Source organism: Lissotriton vulgaris, chromosome 6 (assembly GCF_964263255.1).
Source record: "Lissotriton vulgaris chromosome 6, aLisVul1.2, whole genome shotgun sequence".
Classification (NCBI taxonomy): domain Eukaryota; kingdom Metazoa; phylum Chordata; class Amphibia; order Caudata; family Salamandridae; genus Lissotriton; species Lissotriton vulgaris.
Window position 1 is genome coordinate 650,929,577 of NC_141694.1, and position 24,466 is coordinate 650,954,042.

The following is a 24,466-nucleotide window of genomic DNA, read 5'->3' on the forward strand; positions in this document are numbered from 1 at the left end:
CTATTGCTTAATGGTTTTCTCCACAGGCAGGACACTCTCTCCCCCATAGCTTTAAGTTTTTTTTTTCCTTTTCATAGCACGCCACGCCACGCTTATACAGAGGGGGCGGTGCCTTTGGTTTATTTGTGGCGCCGAACGCAGCCTCATTTTGTTTTTTACTGTTTATTACCATTTATTATTATAATTGCCCATGCCACACTTTCACTGTAATGTTGGCCACGCCCCTTTCCTTAGACAAGCCATGTCTAAAGAAAGGGGCACCGTATGGGTGCTTTTACAAACAAGCATTTGCAATGCAATAGGTCTCGCATTTACAAGAGTTTCGTAAATGCGAGACCTACTGCATTGCAAATGATTGTTTTAATTATTGCCACTGATATGTCTTATTAATTTTTTCAGCGCTCAAGAGCAAGAGTGAAACTTCTTGGCCGACACTTTTTGATTTACAATTTTAAGCTCAAGATTAAGTGATTTGCCCAGAATTGCACACTTCCGTCAAGTACAAGTGCAGATATTGGATAGATCCAGAACCCACATGCTTTTCCAAAAGTACTTTCCCCTTCCACTGCTGGGCTTCACAGTAAGTTGGACTACCTCTTTGGAAACCCCAGAAGTCTAGAAGTCAGACCTGTTTAATGTGCAAGCCTTGTGGGTCAATTCTACTATTCTTCTAGTGGGAAGGGATTTTAAAAGTGCTTCAGTGCACTGCGGGTGATTTCCACTTCGTGGAATTTGAGCCTTGGATGCTTCATTTAGCAGACTGGTTATATGTGGAATCCACTTCAACAGCCATCTGGGTTTAAACTGTAGATATTCAAAGGAGTTTGAGAGCACCTTAAAACGAGTCTAAGAAAATGGAGGCATTTATCATCCAAGTTCAGTAGGCATGTAGCACTCAACTTGAGGAGAATTCAGCTCTGGGGGCCTCGCATACACCAACGATCACAGACTGGAAAAAAGACCTTGATTGGTGTATGCTAAGGGAAAAGACAGTGTACATGGCCCGAGGCTGCCCCGAAAATGGTCCAAGATATGGGCCCCCTGGAATGAATACTGTGGCAACACATGTACTCCTCCCCGTAATTTTGACTGTGATGATCACCCCCCCCTCCCGTGATTTCCAATGAACTATCCTACTGTATCTGTATGTATATTTGATTTCACTGTAATCCCCTCTATTGACTTTTGTGGAACTGTACCTTTATGTCGAGTCTGTTTAATAAAAAGATCTATGAAAAAAAACCTTGAGGCGAATAGCCACTTGACAGAGATAACTTAATTTTTAGCTGGAATCAAGTGAGAATTAACTGGGAACATTATAAGCAGTGAACTACTATTTATAAAGTTTACATTCCCTTATATTTAGAAGTCTGAATGGCTATTTTCCAGGCAGTATGCAGGTGCATGAATGCATGTAATCTACTGTTACATTCATGGGCAAAATAACACCCTGGAGGACTATACATTCATCGACTAGCCCCTCACAGAATTTAACCGATTTTCGTATCAAAAGTGTCGCAATACTCATTATGCACAAATCTTATCAATGAACACTTCAAAAAGGATATGAGAAATAATAAACAGCCGGGAAGTCTGGTAGAGATTAGAAAGGGTCACTGAATCATCTGGTCTAGGGACCTTAGTGCATACAGTGAACAATGGTATAGGGAGGCCCTAAATTCAAACCAGGCCATTAGTTCTTTATTGAATGATTTAGATACACCCATTAACATACATTATGGACAGTTAAGGAATTTGTGTGTGTCCTCCAGAAGTATAGGCATACTAAGTGCAATTCAGGAAGGAAATGGCAGTACTGTTCAGTCTGTACTTGGGTTTAATAGTAACAAAGAAATATTACAGGAACCGGTCTTAAAGGGACAAAGTTGTTCAATCTAGAATCAGGGTAATAATCACCTGGGGGCTAGGTTTCGGAATCAGAAAAAGGCATCCAAGTACTGTGTACAAAGCATAATATGCTGATTTGAGGCATAGTGTTGTAATAAATGATGGGGTGGCATTCTCTCCCAAATGATGGAGTTCTGCACTGGATTGTGGAATTCCAAGATAGAAGTAGGCTGACCATATGGATGAATTATGTTCCTTGTATTTGAATGAGAAGTGTTTTTGTTATCACACCTCTGGTGGTCTATCGGCAGCAAGATACCCTTTTACCATGAAGAGATTGAAGGTCTTATAAAAGCTGCTAAATCCTCAAGGCCTCCCTTTTTTAAAACAAACTTTACTAATTTTATTGATAAAAATACAACTGTCTCAAGTTACATTCGAAATGGTGCACAGATGCAATGGTTAGAAGGTTGCCTTTGGAGGTGCAAAAGCACGAATGGGACTCTGGATGAATGGGCTGTCAAATAGGACTTCATTGTTCCTCACCAACTCCCAAATTAACATTCAGACCACCTGATTGTAACCAAGAACAAGGGGATAGCAATGAACTGGGAGAGCAGGGGAGCAATACAATTTACCGCAGAGGCAACTTCCTCTTACATAGGGCGCTCACAGCGGCGATAAAAAAACACTGGGGGTCGGGACTCTCCAAACCTCCACTTTCAGAAGGGTGTCAATATTTTTTTGTATCCTCTGGTACGAATAAGGCAGTCACTTGTCTATACCGACAACTTCAAGGAGAGGTGTTATCCCTGCTAGACAACCTAAGTCGTATGGGGAAGACGACCTGGGGGTCCCCATAGAAGACAAAGTCTGGGACGATCTTGTGTGTTGCATTCCCAAAACATCTAAGAACGCCCTATTTAAACGGGGAAGCCGATTTTGCTGTTCTGTTCCTGCTGCTGCAAAAGCTGAATCTGGCGGCCAAGGAGGACCACGAAAACCAGCATGCCCAGCGGCTAAACTACTGCCACCATCACCTTTCTGCCCCAGGAGGCGCTTTAAAATCGACGCAGGGCTCCAGTAGTGTGGGAAGCCTGTTTTGCTATTCTGTTTCTGCTGCTGCTGAAACCAGTGGCAGGGGGAGAACCACAAAAACCGGCCCGCCTAGCACCTGGACTACTGCCACCACGAGCTTCCACCGCCAGGAGGCGCTTTAACATCAACGCAGGGCTCCTGCAGCGCGGGACGCGCAAGGGCGGCCCGCCTGCGCTCGTCCGTGTCTGGCTGGGATTACTCTCTTGGTCCGCCACTGCTTGGTCTGTGTGAAAGCCTTCACCAACGTCTGCCAAGAGGGGTTGCTCCAGGACTTCAAGACACAGGATCACTTGCTAATAACCTTTTCACTTGGCTAGTTATCCTGGGTACCCGTGTGGATCTTGAGCTAATTTGATTAAACTACTGTTATCCCCTTTGCTGCCCCTTTCGGGTCTATTGGGTAATTGGATTCTTTGTCACTGGACCCTATTTGACTCAGTGTAATGGGAAAAAGGAAGGCTCAGCCAGTGACTCCTACGAGACAGCCGTGCTACACCGGCAAAGGCTGTGGGTGCTATTAATAAGGAGATAGATCAGGCGGAGAGGCGGCTCTCAGTAGACATAGGATGTTCGGGACTAAGTATCTCACCTACTCTGCCAGTGTTCCCCAAGACCCAGGTCCTGTCAGTCCCTTCCCCAGTTCCAACTCTTTTGTCCTCAAATTTGGCACCGGTTGAGTCATCCCCTCTCGAGCCTTCAGCCCCGAGGCTTGAGCCTTCTCTTCCCTTCCCCGCCCACCCCAACCCACCCATTGATTCGGCATGCTCCCCTGTTCCTAATGAGAAAAGGACGGCCAAGAGGACCATGGAAGCTCCTATGATCACACGTCAAAGACAGGCGAATGCTGCAACTGGGCTTCTCGCAGAGGAATTGGTGATCCACCTGGTGCCAGTTCTACAGTTCTATCAGCCTCACTCTCTTATGTGCTTCCCGTTTTTAACTACACACCCAGGTAACATGAACCATTTTCCTGGTAGAGAATTTAGTCTTATCACCTGGAACATGGCAGGTCTGTCTTCCAGGGTTACCGATGATAGATTGCTATTGTATGTTAGGTCATATAAAATCATATGCTTACAGGAAACCTGGGACACTAAGAATAATTTTTTTATGGATGGGTATAAGACTATCTTCTGCTCAGCATCAAACTCAATCATGGGACGAGCTAGTGGGGGCCTCATTATATTTGTGGATCTAGAATTATGCAAAGATTTAAAGATTTTAGGGGCATTTTATCAGGAACGGAGTTAAGATTATCGCCACTCTAAAGCAGCGATAATGGGCTTGTTAATTTGCAGTAGATAATTCCCATAGAAGCCCATGTTCACACCAGAACATGGGCTTCTATGGGAATTCAAAAGGGCATATTATCAAGCCCATTATCGCCGCTTCAGCGTCAATTTCCTGCCGCTAAAGCGGTGATAATTTTAACTCAGTTTAAACGCCGTTTCTTGATAATATGACCCTTAAAGTGGGATTCTCAGGTATTCCATGGTTTAGAATTGCATATTGGGAGAGCACTTACACTTGTTATAATCAATTTTTATAATGCCAAATACTTCCAATCTGAACCCCTTAAATCATGACCTAGATTCCATAAAAGGAGGGTGGTGGGAACATGAATCTTATCAATACTAAAGAAAAGGGAGTCAGAGGGAGGAAAAAAGCTAAGGCTCACCCTCCAAATACTATATTCAACATAAGGTCTCTGTTACCAGATACCTGAGAGCCTTGCTGGTCACTATAAATCCTGAGGACCACGGGAAATGTAATAACATTTTCCATGTGCAATCCAAAAGATATGTGCTATGTGTGCTATGTTCGGGGGTAACACCCCTTGACTTTTCAAGTTGTCTTTTGTTTTACAGGAACCACGTGTTTGGAATAAATACGTAGGTATTACTGCATGCACTAATTATAGATTGCAGCATTTATTTAATTTAATTAAAAGAACTCATTACAGAGCTAAGGAGTGGCGAACCCAGGGCTGGTCCCTGTGTAGTCCCGAAGAAGTGCTTGGGGTATGCACGAAACATGTTGACAGGAGTTGATAGGTACACCTTAACACATTACGTTTAGGGGCCCCTATTCTTCCACCCCGCTTTTAATATTACCACCTAGAGGCAAGAATAAAGTTATTGAAAACCTACTGGGCAGGTATTTTTTAACACATCACTTAGTCCACTCCACTATCCCATCTGCACCACACATAGTCATTTGTAAGTGCTCCTACGTAATTCGCAAGTCGCAGCACGCCCCAGCCCGTAGAGGACTGGGATGGCCCCAATGATGAAGCATGTCACCATGGGGCAACCCTAGTGAGTGAGGGGACACCAAGAAAAAGAGCAATTTCTCCTTTTCTATCTACTATGCTTTCCAGACCAACCCCATTGAGTGTTGTGAATGGATTTATAGTGACCAGCAAGGCTCTCAGGTATAAATTCATTACTGGTATCTGGTAACAGAGACCTTATGTTGAACATGAATCTTATTTCAGTGGGTGATTTCAATTGTAATTTTTGCCCATCCTTTGTGAAGAATCAGTCGACTGTTCAACATTGCCCGTTTTTAGACGACCTCTATATGTAACAAACCGTGGAAGGGAAGGTGTTGAATGTGTTAAACAACCTTTTACTTCGCCGTTACCGGATATACACCCTATACCATTGGTACCCCAGGCCTACTTCTCAATTGCCCCCGACCTATAAAGAAATGGGTTCTGCAACTATCATAGACTTTATATTCGTGTCAGCACCTTTGGGAGTGGTCCCCGGTTAATTTAATATAGAGCACAGTGCTTTTAGCGATCACAACCCACTGACACTTGTGCTGACAGGACTGGGCCACTCTCCCAACAGGTCTCCGAAAACTCCAGGTGCTTCTAACCCCCTCGGATCAGGGTAGGCGCCTTTGATGAGCGAGAATAGATGTAAAGGCCTTTGGCCATAGCCTTTTTTTATGCCAGAAAGAGATATGTGCATATCTGGGTCTTCACACACAGAGCGGGGAAATTTAAAGCTTGTTCTCTTCCATTGCCCAGATAGTTTCTGGCCTTTTAACCCCACTGGCAGCAGCGCGTTTCCCGGCTTCCCCCTCATGGTTTGATCACAAGTGTTTGCAGGCTTTAAGGAGGCTAAAAGTAGCCTTGAAACAGGTGCCACAGGAGAAAGATAGAGTGTCCTCAAGCTGACGCCTTTATAAAGAGACGCTGAAAGAGCGGAGGCTCCAACTCCAAAAGCAAGCTTGGGAGAACTTAACCAAAGCGGGCGAATTGAGTGATTCAGTCTTGTTTTGGAAAATCATCAATAGCCCTTGCTTCGCAGAATTGATCAATCCGACCATTGTGCCACCACATCATGCCTGATCAGTGGGTGTCCCATTATGAAAAAGTTTATATTGTAGGTTATATATTGTAGGTTGCAAGGGTGAACGATACCTTCCTGTCTGGCAGTTTCACCTATTAGATTTTCTTTGGAGAAGGTATCCTCAAGCTTCGAGTTGTTGGCATTAAACAAGGCTCCGGGCTCTGACAGTATACCCCAGGACCTTTCTGTGATAACATCGAGGTGTGGGCTCCTTTAATGACCCAAGTCTTAAATGCTGTGGCCTCGAAGGGGACGTTGCCCTACTGGTCCACTGCTATTATAGTACCAATTTTTTAAAAAGGAAACAAGGATAACCCGCAATCTTACCGTCCAATCTCTTTCATTGATGCCATGGTCAAGGTTTTGAGTCGGGTACTTCTATCCAGATTGTCTTTATGGGCCACAGATAACCAGATTCTATTGGATGTCCAATATGGCTTCCGGGAAGGTTTGTCAACCACGGACCAACGTCTCACCCTTCATCTCCTGATATCTAAATACACAGTGGCCCAACCGGGAGCTCTGTATTTAGCTAATGTCCGCTTTTGACCAGGTAATCCGGACTAAGTTGTGGGACATATTAACCTCTTTGGGTGTAGATCCTTGTATTGTTTACCTACTTATATCACTCCATGCCCACATGATGGCGGCAATGAGATTTTCTCATGAGGGAGACCTTTCTAATCACTTTAACTGTAAACGGGGAGTGCTCCAAAGCTTTTTTTAATTCTCAGTTTATATTAAAGGCCTTGAGGCTTCCCTTTTCGCACTCCAGTCAGACTACCCTAGAGTAGGTAGGAGAGCTTTGCCAGGACTATTTTATGCCGATGACGCGGTGCTCATGGCCCGTACGGGCCGGGCCTGCAGGTTTTAATAGAATGGTTTTGTGGCATTTATGGACAGGCTGGACCTGTCTGTCAATTTTACTAGGTCCTATGTTTTAGTGGCCAGTCCCTGGTGCTCCGGGCGAAAAGTTTTAAAGCTGGTAACCATTCCCTGGGCAAGGTCTAGGCTTTTTGCTATCTGGGTGTGTTATTTGATGATAAATTACAGTGGGAAGCCCTCTTAGAAGGGACAGAATATGAGGGAGCTCTACACCTGAGATAGGCCAGCCAGGGATCCCTTGAAGCTGCTTGGGCTTGGGAGGTATTAGTGGAAGAGTTGAAACACTTACACCTTTCTTCCCTTGAGGAACCACCAGACACCCCCTGCTTATATGAGTAACACTCTAGATCCCTGCGTTGAGTCTCCGATCTGAGGGCATGTAGACTTCCCTACCATAGGAGTCCGTTGATGGTTTCATGACCTGTATTGTAATACCATTATGGAGCACTCTCTTACACTCTCTTGTCGCCACTACTTGAAAAGTATACGATCACTTACCTATAGTTACTAACTGTCCTTGCCATGACACGCCTGGGAAGGGTGGGGAGGAGGGTGTTTATCATGTTTGATATTATTAGGTTTGCAGTCTGTAGGCCAAAGGACCCTTGGGTACATATAGACGCACTATGTACAGGATAACAAATGTTTCCACCCTTGAGGTATCCATATTGATGGTCGGGCTATTGTCATGTAACGCCAGGCCATGCCACGTGGGGGGATGCACGTGCTTTCAGATTGTCTGGATCTACCAGCATTTGATTGTCTATCAGTTTCCTGTTGTACCAGGAACCTGGTTTCTCTCAAAAGCCATAAAATGTGTTTATAAAGCAAAACTGGGGCAGCGGGTCAGGGAGGTGAAAGAAGGGTTCGGTGGGTAAGATAGACCCTACTCGGTACAGGTCTTATGGCGAGGGGGTGTAATACTAAGGCAGAGGTTATGTCTAAGTGCACACAACCATAATAGGAGAATTTGGGGGAGACCAATGGAGGTAGTTTCACATGGAGGGAGAGGCAGAGGGTTCCCTGTCAGAATCTAGGAAAAGTGAGAGTAAGGCATCCCAGATAGGTGCTCCAGGACAGCTATGGAGGCCCTTAGATTCCTCTCTGTGAAATACTGCTGCTTCGGCTTCCACCCAAAGTGCCACCCTTCAGGCAACGCCATTTGGGGGAGAGTGGGGAAGTGGGGGTTACGCTTTTCCAGCACATGGTCACGGAGGATTACGCCAGGCACACCACTGTCTTATACTTCTTTTAGGACTTGTAGATATCCAAGATGCATACCTCACAAGTATCCAGAAGAGGGCGGCCTGTGGTTGCCGATATGGTCGAATAGACATTATGCCAGAACTAAGCCAACACCGAGCAGTCCCATTAAATGGGCCAGAAACCAGCCTCTAAGGGTTAGAACCGAGCACAGGTGTCAGGGACAGTCAGGAACATATTCTCAAGGCCTCAATATGAAAGCACAGAACATATACAAATAAATAATTGTCTAGGCAAGGTTCCACCAGGCTTAAAGTTTGAAGTTACTGCCCTCCAGGGAAAGCAGATATGGTGAATTAAAATCACCGTCACATTTGGTTGAACCATTGTCGCTGAAGGCGAGACAGTTTCAAGAGATTCCATCTGAGACAGCTCTCAATTTTAGCTTTGACAGAATTGCTCCACTCTGACTTGTTGAATGTGCAAGAGTGACAGTGATAATTTGGAGCATGTGTAATAGCTTTGTCCTCGGCTTTTCCATCTTTGTAAGCAGTTTTAAAACAAGGACTAGCGAAGCCAATAGGTCCGGGCTTAATGTGCTGACTCAAGCAGCATTAGGCCTTTAGCGCGAGGCACATGGGACTGAGCCACCAGGAGCAAACAGAGAGGGCTATAGTTGTAAATAGTCCATCTTTCAATTCAATGCAAAAAGTGGAGTGGCGGGAGAAGGATACGCTTAAAGATCCAACTGCATCAGGTGAGTGATGTATACTCCAATAGGGTGAGTCAAGACACGCAGTGGCGTAACAATAGCCCCCGCAGACCTTGAGGCCTTGGGGGGGGGGGGGGGATAAGCTCTAGAGGGCCCCTCTGGCACTATGCACGGGCGGCATGACCTTGGCCTTAAATTTCCTGACTGGCTCTGGAGCGTGGGAGGGCCCCTCCTCATACTTTGCAAGAAGGCCCCCAGAGCTTTACGTGGGATGAAAAAACTGGGGGGGCTCTCAAAGGGGTGTGGACAATGTAATTATGGGCGTGGCATATTAAACAGGTAACCTATAAATCTGTGCTTAGCATAGTGTGCCGCTCGACTTCTATTTTTCTGTTTTGGTCATTACATCCATATATATGATAAAACAAGTAACATCATACCTACAACAAGTCAGGATTATTGGCTTTGTCAATGGTTGTTAGTTGCATAAGATAAATAAGCAGCAACTATGACTTGTATATAATATTGAAAAAGCTTCCACTTAAAGCCCTAGTGACACCACGACAATGTTGCTGCTCCTGAGTTCCAAAAAGAGAAGGGAAATCCAGAGAGAAAATGACTCTTTAATTCCCCTACAACTCTCACCCGGCATGACGTCATGCCGTAACTTCTCCACTAGTGAGAAGTGAGCAGTGTGCGCACGCCCACATCGATGTGCCTGCTGTCACTGCAGTCAGCCTGTGCCAAGGCAAGAAACCAGAGCCCGATAGGGACCCGTTTCGATGCCCCCTTTAAGAAACTGCTGGTGCTCAGCACCAGTGAGACCCGGCCCACTTAAAGCCCTGGGCGCCCTCTTTAGGTTCATTACGCCACTGAAGATGCGACTGGCAAAGTTTCAAGCCAAGGGCTGAATGACTCTGGCTTAAGAAAGAAAATAGTTAAAATGGGCGCCTTCACACTCTACGTATATTGTTAGCAACAGGACAAAATGGCAATTGAGACTTCAAAATCCAGACCTAAAAAGAACTGTTGGTTAGTCATCAGCACTAAAGCATTTAAACCCAATTTGATCAGGAGGCCGAATACATTTTTTTATCTTTAGTTTAAGGGCCTGCTAACACGGGCACGAATTAGATTAGATCTTAATGTATTTGACGACTGCTGCATAACGACTGGATAATAACCTTGGAAAAGTCTGCAGAGGTTGAAGAGAGTAATAATGTATTTTATTTCTTGAGTTTATGGATTACTCTGTGTTTTACGACGTTTGCTAAAATGAGTCACTGACGTAATACAGCAATAAAGATTTTTGATCTGAGCACTCACTTAATTTGCTAACTTTTCAGCCTCTTGCAAAGAGGAGCCTTGGGAGCGATTTGCAGGTTACTGGTTGGCAGAGCCACAAGGAGCAGCCTTCGAGGCGCTTGAGGAGTCAGACTCAAGAAACCCAACAATGAGGATTAAACTGTTTATGTGCAGCAAGAGGCCTGGCTTCCTTTTTCTGAGCATGAGCTGTTTGGCTTATAAGAATGTGTTTAGGCAAGCTCAAGCTAATGGGCCTACTCGCAGAACAGATTAATGGTGATACACACGAGACAGTCATTTATGTCTTACATCCCTTTTGGACACCGCTGAAAGGTTATACTTTAAGGCATTGGGAACTTGCCAACAAATGTTGCTTATGATTCAGTCATATACAAACCATGCCAGCTTTAAATTACAACACAGCCTGCTTTGATGTGTGCAGCTTTTTCACCGCCGCCCCTTAATTCTGCGCACTGTGAGGTTTTACACAAAACAGGAAGAATTTTGCAATGAACTTGTTTCTGGAATTATATCACTTCCTATGTCTGACATAACTGGGCATATGGACCTTATTGCCCACAACAAACTCCTAGTGCCTTACTCTAAAAAACCATTTCGCTGCACTTTACATCATAAGTGAAAATAAACTGCACTGATACGAAAGCTACCCTCACTCGCGGCCACATCGCAGTAACAGGTATGTGATAGGAATGTAGCCTGTTCATGACAGCAGACGGCAATTACACATTGTTTTGTTGTGGGTCTCCGTCTTGTTTTGAACCCTGTTTTGTAGTTTCCCTCAGCCACGCCTTGTTTGTTTACACATGTAATTGTTTATAATTGTAATTTTATGTAAAAAGACCACTAGCAAGCTTCTATTTTACCAAATATCTAGGTGCAAATACGTAGTAGCCACAATTCATCACATTCATGAACAATTGAATCACCACATTAATTTTTTAGAACAATAGATTTTTGATTTTTCTTTTATCCACATATAACTTTGTTTGTTCAATCATGTTAGATTTTTCATTACAGACACAATCAGCAATTATTGAATATTGCCATATATATAACAACAACATTACATAGAAACAAATTATAATAACAAAAGGACAGTCTTCTTGATATTATCACAATGATTTTTCTAAATATGCATGTACAATACTTCTCAATTGATTTAGTAGAGCGCGCAGAAGAGGTTCACTTAATGAGGGCAAGCGGTAGATGAGAACCACGCCGCGTTTCGGCAATACTGCCTTCATCAGGGGATTATTGCAAAATAATACATAAAAACTACAGGTTGTCAATTTTTTGTATATCCTAAGTGAGGAGCTGATTTTCGAAAATCAATGGACTTGAATCCTCTGACATTTTTGCTAAATGTTGTAGTTGGCTCTCAATTAGAATGTAGGCCTCGATAATGATCCTTATTCGATTTCGAGCGGCACATTGAATTCTTTTGCTAATTTTTGTAGGTGGCTCTCAATTGGAATGTGGGTCTTGATAGTGATCCTTATTCGATGTCGAGCGGCACATAACATTTTATTCTTAGTAGCGGGGATTCTTCCGCAGATTAATGCAAATGCCAAATGTGCCTTACATTCAAAAGGTAGTTATCGCCAGGAATGTTTAATGGTGCTTTGTATTTTGATGTAGATTTCGTCCGTAATAACAACGAAACGCTCCTCAGTCTTGAATCACCATCATGTTTATAATTGTAACACTTTGTGTAACTTTATGAGTGTCATTATTGTTGCATGTATGACTTTTCGATAATAAATGTTACAAATTTAAAGAGAATTTTTGTACATGGGTTTTGGGTGGTTTACCTGTTGTCCAGCACTGCTTTATTGTCTTTTTACCTTTTTCTTTTTCCTCTCAACTCAACGTTTTAGGATTCAATTTCTTATGTTTCAATTCCTTTCTCACTTTTAATGCTGCACTTGAACTACTGTTTGGATTCCAGTATTAAAACATTAAAGCCTTCTTCATCTGCAGGCCATCCACAGCCTTCTGAGTTATATTACCTAAAGATCCTCTTCATTTAGAGCCATATGTTAGCATGGACAGCGTTTGGACCCGTAATTAATTCAAGGGTCATTATCAGGACAAAACATCAGAAATGGATATTTATAAAATATCTGTATCATCAAGAGGAATTCGTCTGATTAAAAGGTTCATCAAGCACACAACCTCCAATGCAGCAATCGCCAGATAGAAAACTCTATTGGCAATAACTGGCCGAGTAATCAATACTTATGCTGGAGTCCTTCATTTCCGGGGCTACAGAAAAAAATAATCTAATTATAAGTTAAAAAAAGTCCAACAGCCATGCTGGTAAAGGAAAACCAGTTGGTGTGCTCAATTAAATGCCAAATTTGTGCCGCCTCGTTCCACCAGCATCCCGGTCCGGATCGCAGCCTACACTGAAATCGGAAGGTTGCCCCTGTTGTTCGTAACTACTTTAATGTTTTAAGGCACCATGTCTCCTACTAGCCACTTCACAAACTGGAGTACATTTGCTGCGTCAATTTCTTACACAAGCACTTAGGGGTAGCGTGAGATGAATAGCATCCATATAGCAATTAGAAGGATTTTAAACGAAGCCAGGTCTTCAAGACTAAGAAATTAAGAGCCGGAGGCTACCAACTGGAGATGTAGGATAGGAGAGATGGTGCTGAACTGAAAGTATCTAGCAAAGGTTTTGGCTGAGTAGACCAGATTATAAGTGTAATCAAAGTCAATTCTTGTGCGACAGGCCTATGGCCTAGGTGGAGTCATCTATATGTGACTATAACCTTCAAGGCACCTGTGTGACCTTGGACAACAAGCACTCAAGATGTGGTAGACTAAATGTTTGTGCTACCTTATAGATGAGGGAGATAACATCTACCCTTCACAAAACAAGGTTGGTCTGATCTTAATTATATTATGGGTTCTATGTATATCTAAATTCATTTATAATTTTAGTGACATGCTTGGTTCCTTTTCAGGGGTTCCAATGCAATTTTTGAGTGGGACGTTTGAGTGTTGCAGATAAAATATAGCTAGCCCAGAAAGCCCTGCATCGCCATGCAGTTATCTACCAGACAGTCAGCAGACCTCCTTTTCTGGGCACGAGTGGTCTAAAAGCCTTCTATAAGATTGCATTTATACAGTTTCAATTGGTGATAAGAACCAAGTTTAACCGTAGTCTATCTCGTACAGGTTTCTAAAGCCATTATAGATGAATGACTGATTATTTTGAGTGGGACTGAACCTCTGAGGAATCTTTGGAAATTTAAAATTTTCCTTGAGTCTCAAGTGCTATAGGATGAAGTTCGAGAGGGTTGAGGCTTCACCTATTGTCAGTGGTCCTCCAAAATTTTATATATAAATCTATTCCAGGAACTCTGTCTTCCTGTGGTTTACTGCTAACCTGGACGCAGACAAGACACTAATTGTATTATCAGGTTACATATACTTAGGAAAAGTATGCACAAGTGCCTTTAAGTGTGGTCCTTTCTGTGCTATGCATTTGCACCAAGCTCATTCACAATTTCCCCTTTTTAAATTGGTTCTATCATGACCTGATCATCCCAATAACCCAGTTCCTGTTGGGACCTCTTTATTGAAGAGCTATACTGCTACAGATTTCACTTTAGCATCAATCTGGTCAGAGTTTAACAATTGCTTTCTTCACCCCAACAAAAGTGCTGCACAGTAACTGGACCACATGGTAACATCATGGGGTGAGGAACATTGTATCCCAACTTTCCACGAGGCCCTGTATCCTTTACACCTGCTTCCGACTAATGATACTCGAGTTACAATTCAGATTTGGAATAAATCCAGATTCAGATGGTAATGAGAATTACTGCCTGAAGTGGGACTGCAAGGGGCACAGTAAACCAACCCTCTCGATGTTTACCCTCAGATGTTTTATTATCTAGTGCAGAAACATCAATTCCCACAATAATTCCCCATTTCCCAGTTTACACATGGGTTTAATATACTATTACTGCATCTGCATTATTGATCAATGATGTGTCTGTAACTTTGGGTTCAGGATTACTACACTAGTATTCTGAGGCCACTCACAATGAGAATCTTAGTCTCCTTTGGGACAATTATTTATTTTTAGACAGTATTGTACCTATGGCTCTCTTGTCCCTTGTGTAGTCACATGAGTGCACCAACCACACACTAACTATGGCTCCATTCACCTAAATCCCACATAGTCAATACTGCTGCATCTCACCAGGTTCAATAATTTTCCATCTTCTCTTTAATCTCTACCTTTTCCCATTGCTGACCTGATCAGATCAACTTTAGATGCCATAATAATGTAGATGACACTCAGACTCAGAACATCAAAACACTGGAAAACCTCAGGATCTAATACATTCAGACTTGAATATCGCCTTGCCATTGATGTCTTGATGAGCATAAACAGCCAGTCGCGTAGCTAGGCCCCTGCACGGCCGCGCTGAAGAACAGGGGTGTGGGGTGTTTTGGGGGAGGGGGGTGTGCTGGCGATGTGTTCTGTGTTTGCCACCCCAGCGGCAAACTGATGTAAGAGTGTAGGGGTGGGGGCACGACCGCCTCCCTCAAAACTCTTGCTTGGGCAGACCCCCCCCCCCCCCCCCCCCCCTTGCTACGCCTTAAGATCAACACAGCAAAATCAGAAATCATGGGGAGGGGATGTGACCACGTATAGACAGATACTCATCAGGCTCTGCAGGCTGTACCCCCTGAACCCACCAATGTCCAATTGGAGAACCCTCAAAATCACTGGGGCAGCCACCGGAACCAAAACGAAGCATGCTGGCACTGGTTAACAAGCCTCGGTGTCCAGGCCCGAGCGCAGAGGAACCCCAAGAGAGTTCTCCTCCTACCAATCAAACAGTTGTGATTCAAAATGGCTGCTGTTGCACCAGGAGACGCCTGCTGACCCAGAGGGAGATTCTGAGCTAGCCGAGATGGAGAACCGGAGTAGCCGGGAGGAGGCCCTGGAGCATCAGCATGGTGGTGGGAGCAGAGCCCACAGAGATGCGAAAGCGGCCATGACCTGCCCTGCAGTCGTCAGGCCCGACACATCGATGGCCACACCACCAATGTGGATACTATGAGAGAAGGGCCAGCACAGCTGAACTCTCTGAAAGGAGGAGACGGGCCACATTGCGTTGTGCAACGAAGGCGGCAGATATACTGGGACCTGGAGATGGGAGGGTAGGCTCACATGCAGGAGTGGGGTGTGCAGATGCCCTGTCGAGAGCCACCAAGAATCTAGCAGAGGACCCTGCCATGGCGAGGAGACCGTGCAGGAAGATCTCTCCCTCCGCCCTCACAAACCATTGCAGGTTCCATGAGGCACCCCAGGTGATTGTCTCTTCCTGCTGACCGCCAGCCTTAAACAGCCCACACTGCCAGGTGGTGAAGTCTTGAGGGTGGGGGGGCGGGGACTAGGAGCCTCCTCAATTAAAGATCTTGTGCTGAGCCAGGGACCCATGCCCAAATTCCCCCAAAGGCTGAGGGGCTACCACTTACTGTGCTGTTGGGAGATTGCAATCGCCCCTGCCACAAGTAGAGATATCTCACAGATGATGGCTACTTTCAAGTCTGAGAAGGGGCTAATACACCAAGACTTTGTGAAAACGCTCACTGACCTCAACTACGAGGTTCACAAATTGGACACAAGGACAGACCATCTTGAGGTGGCAGTGATCGAGGGGGCTCATGAGAGAGACAAACTAGCAGTCCACATGGATCAAATCGAACGGAGATGACAGTGGTTGATAGACAAGGTGGAAGACAGAGAAAATGAATCTAGGCGAAATAATGTTTAACTTAGAAGATGACTCACGCCCCACAGAAGAACAACAAGATCAAACCCGCCCATAATTGAGACAATGACATCCGAGGAAATCAAAGATACACAAAGCCCACGAAAACAGACTAGGATTGTCACCCTTGAAAGACCCGCAGTCTCAGAACATTTAGCCCACTGCAACATGGAGCCTCCTACTCGGATTTCTCCACTGGTCTCCTCAAGCTTTTGAATGCTCAAACTCTCAATAGGAAAACAATAGATATTATACAGTTATTGGACCTACCACAACCTGCCGGGTCAATGCCATTTCCAGCAGGTGGACCAATTCCAAACTGACGGTCAGAAATCTAGGGCAATGTGAGTGGAGGCAATTAAATATAGCCTGCTGTTGTCGCCAGGTGGGATCCAGTACCCAGGGTTCCTAATCCTCCCTCAGGTGACCAAAGTTACCTCAAGCAATGTTTCTCCTCTCGTGGATGTGCTGTTCAAAGACCTGTACAGATGGTGCAGGCTTGAGAACTTCTGGGTGGGCAGGATAAACTGTTTGAAGATTAACTTTTTTGCCAAGGCTGCATTATCTTTTTTGCTAGTTCCCTCTGTGGGACCTCCAGACACAGTCAAGCACGTCAGCCGGAAGAAGTGAGCATTTATATGAGACGGTAAAGAGCCATGAGTGGCTCGATCTCTCTTGAAGTGAGGCCCACAAGACTGTGAAACTGGGGTCCCCGGAATAGATTGCTACATTTTAGCTGCTCAGCTTTCTCAAGCTTTGGCGTGGTGTTCCCCAGACGCAGACAAACTGTGGTGTCAGATGGAGCAGGAATGCAGCTCCCTTCACCATCTGCTCTAGCAAACCCCGTGGACCAGAGGCCCCACACTGACTTCAAGATGGTTGACAAGGGTAACCCTCCACTACGAGACTGAGCCTCAGAAGACGAAAGAGTTCACAACCTACCCCTCACCCCAGTGATGGGGAATCTGGACTATCCTCCGGGGCTGATGGATAAACAGTACAAATCCTCAGGAATATGTGACGTTACAACACAACATATTTCATCACGGTAGGTAGCAATGCGGACGCTGCATCGTCCGCGTTGTTACCACGCATGGCATTACACCGCAAGTCGTTTCTACGACTTGCACTAGATGGCGCACTTGTCTTAGGAATAGTATAAATTACTATTCCTACTCCAGTTAGAGCAACAGCAGGGAATGTGTTGGACTTAAAATCCAACACATTCCCTGGTGTTGCGTGCCATCTAGCGCAAGTCGTAGAAAAGACTTGCGTTGTAATGCCAAGCGTGGTAATAACATGGACGATGAAACATCTACGTTGTTACCAACGCGCGTGGTAGTCACATCGTTGTAAACGCTATCTCCCATCCTCAGGTTACATAGACATACTGTGAATAGGACAATTGTATGTGACAGGAGTTCCCAAAACAAGAGACCAGTGGGCTAATTACTTTTTGTCCGGTCCCAAAGACTTATATTGCATCACACAATTCCTGCACTGGGCCAGAATGCAAGAAATGTGCGCACACAGAGCACAAGACACCACAGAGGTCAAAGACATGTTATTGGAGGGCAACATGACAAAAATACTGCCTCGCCTCTACAAAGCACTAGAAAGGAACACCCCAGTGACAAGTCTCATTCACAACAAAGTGGGCTGGGGGCCTGGGCCCAGAGTAGACAGATTCCGACTGGATCCTAATATGGAGGCACGTCACACACTCTTCGTTTTGTCTGCAGCATAGAGCAAATGCCTTCAATATCATGCTGCATTGGTACACGACACCCGTTCACCTCAAAGCAATGACTAACGCACCGAACACATGATGGAGGGGTTGTGGGTCAAGAGAGAGACATACTAACATATGTGGTTGGAGTGCCCACAAGAAACACAGTTCTGGGTCAAAATGTTCAGGTCATTCAGGATATCACAAATATAACCCTCCCTATGCAGCTGCTAAAAGCTCTGCTGGGCATTGTGGACAATGAGGTAATAGTCCCCATCTCTCGTTTTACAACCAGATTACTTACCCAATGCTGCTAGCAGCCAGTCTCATGGTGGCACGACACTGGAGAAACCCCACCGACACTGGTATGTGGTGGACTAAAATATAGAATATACATGCAATGGAGCGATTAACTGCACTTTTACGAGACACTATGCCCAGCTACGACAAAACATGAATTCGTTTTCACACCTATGTCATAAAAGACAGGAGGACACCCAAACCTCCCAAACTTGTCAATGCCACGGAGGAACAGGCTATAGTGGGGTAAATCGATGAAAATTCACAAGGGATTGGGAGGGAGCTAAATGCACTGTATTGGTTACTCCTGCTGAGGTGATTAGCTGATCTAATGTTGTTGCACATTTATTTCATGATACTGGATGTAACCTGCTGACGATGAGCTAAGTATAATACGTAACATGTTACTTATGGTGAATCCCTTTTCCTGAATGGGGTGGGGGTGGGGTGCTGACTTTAAATAAAGTTGTTTAAAAAAAATCATGACCTTTGGACAATGGCACAAACACTTGCCCACAAAAACATGGCGGAAAGAACTTGACATTCCACCATCAACAGACATAAGAAACGTTGGAGTGACCTTGGAATCAGCTGTACCACTGATCTCTCAAGTTAATAACACATCTCACATGTTAATCACAAAGAGAGTCTGATAATGATATGATAATGATAATGCTGAGATGCATCTCTGTTAGTTACTTAGAGGTACTACAGAACATACATGCCATTCACACAATTGTAATGTCAAAAGTTGATTATGCGAATGGTCTCTACCATTGGTTCCTCTTGTGTACCAATATGCAAATTACAAAGGGTTCAGAACACCAGAGTAAGATTGCTATTTCACCTACACCCAAGGGAGTGCATTACACCACTCCTCTAAGCGCTACACTGGCTCCTCATAGCATGATGATCTGCATCAGTTCACAGAGCCATTTGAAAGGAAAAGGCCTTTGATACCTCCAAATAAATATAAACTATACTCTCAAAACAGGACACCACAATCAATATTAGCAGTTCTGACCATCATATTTCCCAACACAAAAATGACCACTAGGGATCCATGTTCTCTGTATAAGAAGCACAATAACGGAATTGTTTGCCAGCCAAGATATAAAATATGTAAGAACGTCTAACATTCAGGAATAAAGCAAAAACCTGGCTGGTCTGGAGATTAAACCTAGACCATTGGGCCCCTGTTGAAAGTACTGAATTATGGCCGGATCACTACAATTCACACCACCCTAAGGCGATCAAACTCACCACGACCAGTACACTGTTCTCCAGTAAAGAACATTCAAATCATGTATCCATTCCCTTCAGTCAATCAGTCATTTTCAAAACAGACAGACCATCGATGAATGAAGAGATCTGGCACACAATGCTTTCAGTGGTGGTTTCTGAGGAACGGGGGGGATGAAAAATAAAAATAAAGATGACTTACCTGTTCATGCTGCACTCTTCTTGTCGTCCTCCGATCTTCCTAGCTCCCAGAAGCAGGAATCACGCACGCTCCCCCAAGCCAATTATGAGGCTGCTGTAGTCATGACAGCAGTGTCATGATTGGTCTGAGCACCCTGGTTCAGCACTTAGACGGGGACTGTGAGCCATTGCATGATCTTATCCCAGACTGTGCATTGCAGCCCGGTGGAGAACATGCTAAGTGTGCATGACTGGCCGGCCAAAGGCGGCTAGCCAAACCGTCATGCGCACTTAAGCTGCATATACCACGCCTCCTTCTGCACTGTGACAGAAGCCCAGCCCCGCGCCCTGCAACCTGGCTCCGTAGAGAAGAAAAAATGATACTGACATCCTGTTACTATAGTTTTATTTTTCCTTTGTCGCACTGCTCAGAAGTGGGGCAAATTCCTCTGCCTTTGCGAAGGAGAAGCCTCTGAATGCTTTGCCCGAGCTTGCTCGATCTAGTGTGCTGCTGCATGTTCCGAAATTCACATATTGTGATCAAACTCTACGCAGCCACCTGAGTCGCAATCTGTTTAAGGATGAATGTAACACAAACCATTCAGGCAGAAGTAGGTATCCCGATTTATTTTGCCAGTTAATTTCCACCAGCCCACAAGGCCTCAGAGTGGCTTCCCTATCTACTGAAGTGTGTAATCTAAGAAGACTGAAAATACAAGAATACCATCCTCATAATAAGGGATCGGCAGCTAAATACAATCATAATTGGTGCATCTGGTTCTCATACTTCTTCCTTCGTTACTCCACTAAGCGCTGCAATCCTACGCCAGAACATTGTAGCTCTCTGGTCACTCACACAGCACCAAAATGCTTCCCCTATTGGCTTACAACAAACACAACACTTTACCTACCAAGCCCTCCATCGCGGTGTAGCATGCTTACAGTCTGAAAATGAGCATTGGCACTCATCAAGGGGGAAGAAAGTGCTATATAAATGCTACAATACCATGCAAATTCTCAATAAATAGACCGCAAAAGAGGTTTAAAAGTCACACTGATGAAAGTAGAAAACATTGTGTAAAAGAGAATGGGGTGTGTGTGTCAATGTCATGCTGAGGTTTAGCTGAAAAGAGCCAAAATTGGTCCTTTGATGCCAAGCTCTACGAGTCAAAGCAAGGCAACATGGCAATAGTTAAACATTTAACATTCTCTTCTTAGGGTTATATTATGTTATGTCAATTTAAAATAGCGGACTATAATCAGCCATGAGGGTATCCAGGCTTGAGCATGTGTGCAAGAGAGTGGTCCCCACATCATTATTCAAAGAGCCAGGTCTTCAGCCAAAAAGGAGGCTTCAATGTGTTGTGGGAGGTCGTTCCATGATTTGGGTGCAAAGTATGAGAACAAGAAACCTCCTGTTTTGTTTTTGTGAAAGCGGGAGGGTGGAGCCAGGGGTGGAGGGCAAGGTTTGTGAGTGAGCATTAGGCTGAACGTAGGTGCTTGGTAGGCTTTTGAAACTGAATGCGGCTATTCAGGTATGCTGGTCTAGTGTTGTGCAAAGCTTTGGAGTATGAATTGACTGTGTTTGTGAATGGGGAGCCAGTGCAGTTCTCTGAGGTGGGGTGAGATGTGGGTGCGGCGTGGAAGGTGGAGCATAATTCTTGCAGCATTCTCTAAATGGTCTGAAGTCTGTGCAGAAGCTGCTTGGAGGATTCGGCATGGAGTGTGTTTGCAGTAGTCAACTCTGCTTGTGATGCGTGCTTGTGTGGCAGATCATCTGGAGTGGTGAGGCGGTAATTTGAAGATCTTTCGTAGGTCTAACCAACCCAATAACCTTCTCGGAGGAGTCCTGCAATAAAATAGCCAATTTCTTCACAGGAAAAGTGGCAAAAATATATGACACCTTCCCAGAGGTAGCACGTCAGGGCAGAAATAAGGATTGCAAGCCGGATACAGCATTTAAGGGAGAAACCCTGGATTATTTCAAGGTGCCTGAGCTAGAAGAGGTGAAGAACCTAGCAAGTGAATTAAATCCGGATCCCCACTAGACCCAGCACGCCCAGAGATCCTAATGCAGGGAGGAAACATCATTATGCCATTTATCTCGGAGTTGATTGCATGCTCCTTCCAACTGGGAGAAGTTCCCCACAAATCGAAGCAAGCAATAGTACGCCCATTAAAAAAAAAGTCAACAATAGATCACTCTGTTTTAGCAAATCTACGCCCCATCTCGTTACTACTCTTCTTTGCAAAAATTGCAGCGAAAGTAACGAATAAACAGTTAACCAATAATATCAATAAGAATGACCTATTTCACCCTTCGCAATCGAGTTTCAGAGCTGCACATTCAACTGAATCAGCACTCCTGGCAAACGAAACACAGACAATACGCGGATGAAGGGCAGAAGGTTGCACTGATCCTGTTGGATCTAAGTACGCTTTTGACACCATCTCCCACGGCCTCCTTCTCCAAAGATTAGACACGTGCGGGATGAGGGGCTTGGCACTGCGCTGAATGACATCCTTCCTCTCTTCGCGGTGTTTCCAAGTTGCACAACACTCGCATACTTTCAAGAGTATTACCCTGTCACAGAGAGTCCCACAGGGCTCAATCTTGAGCCCCACGTTATTTAATTTATATGTGGGACTACTTCCAGAGCTAGTGGAAGGTCAGACCGTGACCATTGTATCATATGCTGACGATACTTAGCTAATCGTCACACTGCCTCAAAATCCAGAACGGACAGCCCATCAATTTTGCCAATGTCTGAAGGAGGTAGCAGCATGGAAGTCCAACCATTGCTTGAAGCTCAATGGAAACAAAAACAGAGGTAAAGATCGTGGGAAAGACCCCTTCCATTTTAGCATCTGCTTGGTGGCCTGACATGCTAGGTCAACTACCAACCCCGAATGCTGAAGTAAAAAATCTCGGGAGTGTGGTTCGACTCCAAATTGATATTTGCCAGTCAAATCCGGACGTTGATGGGGAAGTGCTTCGGGACTCTTAAAGTCCTGAGGAAAATCCTTGTTCTATTACCTGTCAATCCAAGGAAAACAATAGTACATGCCTTAGTCACCTCCCAGGTGGACGATGGCAATATCCTATGTCTGGGTACATCCAAAAAAGGGCTGTAGAAACTACAATTGATACAAAACGCGGCAGCCCGCCTAGTGATGAGCCTCCCAAAAAGACCATCCACAACGAAAGCTCTGGCAAGCCTGCACTGGCTACCTGTGGAGAATAAAATACTGTTTAAGGAAATGTGCTACTGCTACCGAATCACGTCAAAAAAAGGTCCACGGTATCTCCAATCACTGATAACAGTCTATACACCAAGTCGGAACCTTATATCCAAAAGCAGGGCATTGGTAACTTTACAGAGGATACAGAAAGCAAGGCTAGGTTCACGTTCTTTCAGATACCTGGCAGCTAAGCAATGGAATTCATTGCCTGCGGACATAAGAGCTGAACCCTGTGAAACCACCTTCCCAAAAATCTAAAGATATGGCATTTCCTCACCATCCAACCTGAGTAGATCCACTAGAACTACTGCCACATGCCTCTAGATCTGAGTAGGTATCTCTATACTACCTAACTGAGAGTCTGCTTCTAGCGCGGGGACACACCGGTGGTGTAACCATGCGCTTTATAAATGGATAAATAAATAAAATTAAAATATGAAAGCAGGTTGTGCACACTGCATTGACCTGTGCCAACATGTTGAGCTTGTCATCAGGGATGATCCCCAGATTCCTTGTGTGGTCGTGGGTGTTGGTCCTAGTTATGTGGACCACCAGCTGGCGTCCCATGCAGAGGTCTTGTTTTCGAAGACCAGTACTTCTGTCTTGTTGGAGCTTCAAGCAGTTGGCTCTCATCCACTCTGCTACCATGGTCATGCAGTTGGTGAAGTTGGATCAGTGAGGGTTGTGTGTCTGTCAGGGACAGGATGAGTTTGGGGCCGTCAGCACAGGAGATGATGGTGATGCCTGGAGATTGGATGATGTTGTTGAGCGGTATCATGTAGATGTTTAACAGGGTAGGGCTAAGAAATCCTCCCTGGGGGACTTCGCAGATCCCCCCGGCATCATTCTTCGTCTTCAATGTGAAGGGTGGCGGTTCTGTGTCATTTTTCATAAAACTATTTTTCTCTCGTTTTTTAATAGAAAAATAATAAAGTTCGGAAGAAAAAATAAATTTTAGATAAATAATACATTGTACTGTGTCTTCGATATTCCACCAGCGGTACAAAAGGGGTTGGTGATGGACGGAGCTTCTGAATCAATCAGACACTCACACCCAGTCAAGAGATCTGGGTTTAATCCATCACCGTTCTTTAGCCCACTCTGCCACCCCAGTTCAGACATGGCTATATGCAAATCAGTCTGACCCTGTACCTCATGGGAACAGTGCAGCCCGAACTGCCAAGCCATGTCTTCCCTGGACCGGAAACAAGCTTCCGAGGACCGGTTTCTGGCATTCCAGCCTTCTTCAGCCCGGCTTGCTTGAATCCAGTGGCAAAGTGAGCAAGGGACTCACGTCTGAGTATACCCTGCCACACTTATGGCGGCCAAAAGCGGTACAACCACCATGGTTTAACGGTATGAAATTGGGGATGATTGTTTACACTCTTTGATGCTGCTCAAATCAAATACAGTAGTCTGAGAGGGACATTGAAACTGGCTCCATTCTAGTGGAAAAGAGTATGGGGAAATATGGGGAAGGCTCACAAGACGATCAGGTATGTGCACTGAATGGAAACATAAACAAGGT

At 44.7% G+C, this 24,466-nt stretch overlaps 1 protein-coding gene across 4 annotated transcripts in view; it reads right to left on the reverse strand.

The window, feature by feature from the left end:
- ANKRD6 (ankyrin repeat domain 6) overlaps positions 1-24,466 on the reverse strand; it is an 857,509-nt gene that overhangs the window by 261,755 nt on the left and 571,288 nt on the right. The window lies entirely within an intron of this gene.